Source organism: Myotis yumanensis, unplaced genomic scaffold, assembly GCF_028538775.1.
Source record: "Myotis yumanensis isolate MYYU_CA2020_CCGP unplaced genomic scaffold, mMyoYum1.0.hap1 SCAF_1, whole genome shotgun sequence".
NCBI classification, from domain to species: domain Eukaryota; kingdom Metazoa; phylum Chordata; class Mammalia; order Chiroptera; family Vespertilionidae; genus Myotis; species Myotis yumanensis.
Window position 1 is genome coordinate 191415261 of NW_027223752.1, and position 7554 is coordinate 191422814.

At 43.6% G+C, this 7554-nt stretch overlaps 1 protein-coding gene across 1 annotated transcript in view; it reads right to left on the minus strand.

Moving 5' to 3' along the window:
- Positions 1-5877, minus strand: part of SHROOM3 (shroom family member 3) — a 157376-nt gene extending 151499 nt beyond the window's left edge. Inside the window, exon 1 of the mRNA XM_070394489.1 lies at positions 5340-5877. The gene's annotated coding sequence lies outside the window, so the exon portion shown is untranslated. The remainder of the gene's footprint in view (positions 1-5339) is intronic.
- Between the last annotated feature and the right edge of the window lie 1677 nt (positions 5878-7554).

A 7554-nucleotide genomic window follows, 5' to 3' on the forward strand; every position in this document is an offset into this window, starting at 1 on the left:
TCCCTGCTTTGTTTTTTTTTTCCATAGCAGTTATTATTTTACAACCTTCAACATGATTGACCTAGTTGGGGTCTTGTTATCTGTCTCCCTTGACCAGAACGTATGCAAAGATTTTAGTCTACTTTTGTTCATGACGTAGAAACACAGCTGGCACATGATAGGCACTCCATAAATATTTGTTGGTTAAATTTTGTACATGAAGCAATGGGTACAGAGAGGGTAAGTGGTCATGTTTTTTATAGAAAGACAGACTCCATTAGGAACCCACATTCCAGAAATCAAACTTGGGGTACATATCCTTTTCCTGAGGGGTAGTGGCATCACCCTTGACCATTAGGGACAATACATTAAATCTGAATCATACTTCATGAGTATAAATACACACTAATAATCAAGAGTATAAAGAATTAGTCTACATGTGTACTATATTAAATAAGTATATATGTGTATGCAAAATCAGTTGGATTATTTTGTGACTCTACTGGGAAATTTTATTTGATAAGATTTGAGGGAAATGAAAAAATGTCAAGTGAAAAAAATGAAGAGAATATAAAAGTTCTCATGAAAATATTTTCCCAGGGCTGGACAATGGCAAGAATGACAGCATATAACCCTCCTTTATAGATGTCATTCAGATTCAAAGGGCATTACCAGAGCTCCTTTTATGTGATTATCTTTAACCTTCCTAACAATGCAGAAATCCAATTTGCAGACCAGGAACTACTCTCTCAGAGGTTGTGTACCTTCCTAAAATAGCCCAGTGAGGGGTAGAATTCAGAACAGAATATACTTATTTTGTTGGGCTAGCGGGCCTGCCCCTGTACAGACAGCTGCCAGCTAGGCTTCAGGTGTCCATGATCTTACAGGGACTCATATCCTGAGGAACTGAGGCAATTTTTGTTCATGGCTAACTTAAAACATTTACAACTACCAATATCACTTCCCTTCCCTCTTTTTCTAAGGTCAACCATTACACAGATTCAAGAGATTCACTTTGGAGCGCATACATCCTCAAAGTGAAATCAGTGCCTTTGTCTGAAGTTCATCTCACTAAACAGCTGAGCTTAAAGCTCACATTATGCAGCTGCTGACAGCATTGCTAAGAGCAACAAATACCAGGAAATCTCAAAACCCTGACCGCGTTTTTCTTAATCATATTTTTGTCAATTATTTCTCCACGGGTTTAGAAACTTGTTTTCACTTTCAAAAAAAAAAAAAAATTCTACCCCTGGGGAGGGGAAATTAAGACCTCAAAACCAAGTACAAATTGCTCTTTTAAAGAATGGGAATGAAAGATACGGGGGCTTTTCTTCCTTAAAAGCTCATCACTCTGCAGAAAGAATCCGAATGCTGTCCTGATTCTTCTTGGGCACTGGAGCAGTTTTTGTGGGGTTGTTTTTTTTTTTGTTAGTTATTTTTAATTAAAATTTTTAAAAAGCACCATTCTTGAGAAGCTGTTGCTATGAGACTTCCTGGGCCTCAACAGATGGCCACAGAACAGTGCTCAGCCCCAGCTCTGGGCTCTGAAGCCCTCCACTCAGGCATACCATTAACATTCCTGAAATACCTTCGGGGGCAAGCCGGGCCTGCCGCCTTCTGACTAGCTCACCCGCAGCTCCTGGGCCGGCCTCCCTTGTCAAGCGGCCGAGCTAAAATGTGTTATAAATGAATGACCAGGCCTCTCTAGGAAAAGTCCATAGCAGAGAGGTCACTGCCGGTCTCAGTTTAGTTCAGACCAACTTTTACCCCACATCCCTGGGGTTTTGAGCTGTTCAGGAGAGATGCTGGGCACACATGTGTATGCAGGCACACATACATGTGCACAAGTACACACATATGCACATACACTCATAAAAGCACACCACACTCCACACCTAATTCATTCCATTGTTTGTAAGCCTCTGAGCCCCTCCCAGTCACAGAGCGATCCCGTGAAGAGAGAGGCACATTTTTGGACAGTCGCAATCTTAGCGCCCAGACAGAATCGCTGAGGGAGAGGTTCGAAGGATTCCGGATTTTTCTTTTGAGAAAAAGACATAAAGAGAAAGGGAACTGCATGGCAGTCGAGTGTCTACTTTCTCGCTAACTTCTTGGTGCTGCTGGACAAATCATTCCGTTTCTTCGCCTTTCTCTGTCTTCCAAACTGGGCCAAAGACTTTACCTCCAAGTATCAGAGAAAGGAATGAATGAGCCATGATTAATAAACGACTGGGAAGTTACGGTATAAATATGGGATCAGGGAGGGCCTTCACTGCTCCCAGGGAAGAGAGAAGAAAGGAACTTGGAGACCCGCACCCCCGGCTCTGATCTCTGGGCCCACCGCCCCTGGAGGGCTGGCCCGGAATGCTGACCACTGTTTTTGGTGGGAAGGGTCTACTGGTAACTTTACTCGGCCACCAAGCAGATTTGGTACTTGGAAAAAAACAAGTAATTCTAAACAGCCATAGCTTCTCAGGGTGGGGCTCATTTAAATTCCACCTCCAGGTTGTGGCTTTAAACCGGGCCTGGAGTGTACCAGCGAAGTCCTACTTAAGTGTCTGACGCCAGGGCTCACTTGATCACTTGACAGGACGTCGGAGCAATCCTGCCGGTTTCAGTTCACGAAGATCCCTAAGAGCTTTTCTCCCAGTGATATCAGGTGATATGCCACAACACGCACCACCGCCATCAGCTGACGCTCATTTTTTATCTAATCTGTCCAACTCAGGGGCTAAATGAGTCCAGACTGCTTAGGTTCCTGCCTTTCAAAGTCATCTGTTTGTCCTGAGATGTGGACATTGGAATTGCTGGGAAGTTTTTCACTTAAAAAAAAAAAAAAAAAAAGCCAAAAAGCCTTTGAGAGGTTTGGCCTAACAAAGTGCTGCTTTTTTTGTATTAACCCGTGGCATTTTTTTAAAAAAATTCTTTATTGTTGAAACGATTACATTTGTCCCTTCCGCCCCCCAGGCCTTCAGCACCCTATTGTCTGTGTCCATGGGTTATGCATATATGTAACATTGACGTTTTAATGAAGCCCTCTATACAGAAGTGCAGATGAGGAAACTGTTTCTTTGCCCATGTGTCTAGGGCTAAGGGACCCAGCTAGCTTGTCCTTTGCACATGGAGCAAAGGGAGGTTTTGCCCAGCTGTTCATTCCGCCTTTAGCTTGCAGACTGCCCAGCTCTGAAAAGTCAAAGAAAAGCTGAGATCCTCCGGCTGTTTTTGAGGAAGGGAAGCCTGGAGAGGGAGTTGCTGGGAGGGAGGGCTGACGTATGCAGCTTCTATTTGCATAACTGACCCTTTCAGACAGAGCCAATGGGAGGGGGAGACACAGTGTGTGTCTGGGAGGGGAAGGCCCAGTGTGCGCTATTGTGAGGGACCCTCACCGCGCAGCAGCTGAGAGCCCCGCAGACATTCCACAGCTCCAGACAGGAGACTTTTAAAAATTGTCACTGGGGAAAAATGAATTTAAGATAATTAATCCCTTGCCCCAATCTAACTCTCTAATGATACTGTTCTTGGGATGAAATAATGTATTTTAGTTAACACTTGTGTTAAATTACATAGTTGGGGGTCCCTGGTACTCTGCAGATATGCACAAGGGCTTTCTATACTCAGTTTAAAATATGGGGTTTTTTTGTGACTTTATTTTCTTTTTAACTAGCTATTAGAAGTTTTTCAACTAGCTCACTCTTCCTTTCTGTACCTCTTCAGGACACAGAGTTGTTTTTTGTGAATAGTGTATTTTGGCTTTTTTTTGAAATAGTGATTAGGGCTGAGGTGGTATTTATCCTTCCCAATACGAAAATGACTTATCCTTAATCCAGGAAATCATCTTTGACTTATACACTTTCTAGGTGTAATTCATAAGCAAAGGTCGAATTTTGAAATTTAAGTCAATGCTAAACATACATTTATTTAGCTTTCCAATGTCCATTTCTCCTTCAACTCTCTCAATATTTATAAATTCACTTAGTATCTACCTACTAACCAATCTAAATTTTCATTTATCACCAACCATCTGTCCTATTTGCACGCACTTTATATTAAAAATGATTGCTGTAGGCTTGTGTGATGATCCCATTTCACCCCATGGGGAATGTCATTTCTGATGCTTTTATTCATCAAAGCAGCCATTTTTAGCATTACTGACATGTTGATCTTATTATAGAAAAATGTTTTTACAAAGATGAGTTAGAGGAGAAAGATGGAAATTTCCAACTGGCTATGAACATTGGAAGAAAAACACATATTTCAGGATAATTAACATATGTTTCAAGTGAATGGTTCCTGGATGCTTATCGCCTCTTTTCGCCACCGCTATTTGGTCTCTATTACTGTTTGCTACTTGAACAGGTCATTCAGAATTAGAGAGCGCCCTTGTTTCATGAAGGTGTTTATAGCTTCGGAATTAATAAGATGGGAAAAGTAGTCTCAGAACCTTTTTGGATTTACAAATAGATCTTTATTCACTTACAGCAAGTTTTCATTAAAAAAAAAAAAATCAAAAGGAAAATTACTTCCTCCCTCTCAGGACAAAACAGGCAGGACTGTTAAGCACTAGTCCCAAACCACTAGTCTCCTCACCAACCTTGGATTACGAAATCCTAGAGTGACAACTATGCGGACAGCAATCCCAGGGGGAAGACAGGAGGGTCCTTGATGAATTTGTCAATCAACTTACAAGTAAAATGAAATCAGAGCAGAGCTTAAGTTCAATCAGAATCATGGCTTAATATTCCTAAGGATTTGTTGCTCCAATTTGGTTGCTGGCATTTAGAATCTGACTCTCTCTTGAACATAAGGATGAGTGGAGTGAAGCAAGACAATCAAACCTCCTGCTAATTTACTAATTCCTCGATGTTGAACAAACCTTAAAAAGGAAAACTACTTTCATATTACAAGAGAAAAAGTTAAAGATAGCTTTAAAAATAAGTGGTACTTAGAACGAGACTAGAAATCCTGGGGTGGCATGATTGGAAGGAGCTGGAATGTTCAGCTTAACTTTCTATTATACAAACCAGCCCATAGTGTATTTGCTGGCCCTAATTAAAAGTTACTTTATTCTATCTTCACTTGAGCTCCCGGTCAAATAGGAAGGAGTACACAATGAGGTGTCAATTGCCTGCAAGGGTTACAGTCATCTGTCCGGTACCCTCGTCCACATTCACATCTTCACTGATTATGCCTTGGTATCATTTTGCAAGCACATCTGACAGCGAATAACTTTGTGATTTCATCACAACAGCCTAACCTACACTTCCCTGCCTCTCTTTAGTTTACCTTCTCAATACCGGCCTTTCTGACAAGATACATGTGGAATATAATGTCGAGAAATATCTGGTTTAAAAGGGACTTACCTTAAGGAAGTCTAAGCTAACATGTCCACTGTCCTCAGAGGTCTGTTGGACATCTCTGTGCAGGGTGACACTGGGCCAAGCTGGCCCACCGAGGGGGGCTCAGTGGCTTGGGAGAGGTGGCATCGAGGCACAGCTCCAGCCCGGAAGGAATCCACAGGAGCCAGCGCCAGGAAGCGGAGAGCTAAGAAGACACAGGTGTCTGACACCACCGAGCACCCCAGCTCCCAACCTGCAATCCAATGGCTGCCCTGATTAGCCAAGTACAAAAGGCAGTTCGGATTACTGCCCTCCTCCCAGCCAATCGCGGCCGGCACGCCTGACAGCAGCCCCTGATGGAAGGGGAAGTACACGCGGCCAGAACCTGAGAACCGGTTTCTGCAGCGGCGCTGGCAGCCTGGTCGGCGCGCTCCTGTCCCACGCGGCGGAGAGCAGCTTGTCAGGCTGTTGCAAGGAGAGCTTGTGGTAACGGGTAAGCCATGCCCTGCCCTTCTCCAAAGAGCGTCGCTCTAGGTTCTTTGACTCCTAAACAACAGGGTGCACTGTGATCTGTGATGACAATTAAGTGAAGGTAAGAAAGAACGACCGCCTTGGTAGCTTTCACTGGGGAGTGCCCCGCCCTCCGCCCCACCCCCCGCTCCTGTCCCTGGCCAGTCTCCACTCGGACTTCTTTGCAGCTGAAGTTCAATTTTTAATTAGCTATGGTTTTTGCAAGCAATAGTGTCCAACAGGAACCAGGAGAAAGAGAGGGAGGATCAAAGAAAAAGAAAATTCTTTCTACACTCAGTGTTTCCAACAATAAAATCCAACATGGCAAAAATCACCTCAGACACAAACGTTTATAAAGATACTACTTGTAAACAATAAACAACAACAACAACAAAACACCACCACTACCAACAAGGCTGCATTTCATAAAACTCACCGCAGTGGGGTGCCTGGCAGCTCACATCTGTGGATGGGATCCTCACAGGTTTCCTAAACTGCCACCAGTTATAGGAGTTTCCCTTAACTCCATTATCTGAGCCCTGAAACTGCAGCCCTTTGCAGCTGCGTGGGTTAGCAGTGCTCCATTCAGGTCTCGGGACTTGCCCCAAATATATAGGGGTCAGCTTAACAGTAAGCACAGGCACCAAGAGAGAGGAAAGGGAACCGTGCACACGGAAAGAAAACGGGGCCCCGAGTGTGTCCGAGCTCATACAGATGTAAACACATTTTCATTACTTTACAGCTGCCACGGTGGGAGAAACAAATCATAGGACCCACAGATCATTTATAAACCTCCTTGCTAAAGAATTTTTAAAAGTCTTACAGATTATCTTTTAGATAAGGAAAGACTAGGGAAAAGAGTTCTGAAATCACAGGAGGCAATATATTCTAAATACAGTAGTAATTTCTATTCTAGGCACCAAGAAAGTCTAAAGTGTCCTTGAAAATGGCATTACATTTCATCTTAATTTTGAAATGACTTTTATTTAAAGACTGTTCCTTGTATTCACTAGGAAGGCGGAGTCTCCAGGATGTTACTTGAATTCCAGAGCTATTTATATTCCTATAATGTGAATTCTAAAGAAATAGGATTGAGGCAAGTGTGAGATGGGAACAGTGGTCTGGGGGGCCGGAGCAGAGAATCATCTTTCAGAAGAGATGCCTCCTACTAGATCTTGCACCATAGATGCATTCTTTCAAAAGAATGCTAGGGGGTCCGCACCCTGGCAACCCGACTCCAGAGCCCACACTCGGAACCACCACTGTGAAAGAGAATCTGAATTCTGACGCGGGCATTCACCAGCCTTGTAATTCTGGGCCCATCACTAACCTTCTCCAAATCTCAGTTTTCTCTTCCTTTTAGGAGGGCAAAATTCTTATCCCCTCCACCTCACCCCCTTACAACGTCTCCCAAAACAGCTGAGTTGCATGTTCTTTCATCAGAGGCTACTCCCACCGAGCCGGAGTTCAAGAGCAGCCCGACTATGACATGAATTTTGACTGTGTCAAATTTAACCTCCAGCCGCTGACAAGGAGCTCATCTCCACAGTCCAGAATGGCCACTGGTGATGCTGGACATGTGTTTATCATGATTAGCTGCCTAGTATGGGAATGCCATTCCCTCAAAGAGCAGAACATGCATGCTGGTTTAAAGGAGCCAAGCCCACGCCCTCTTCATTTCACCAGAAATTTCCTCATAGTCCATCTCTGTCCAGTCTCCGCTCACTTC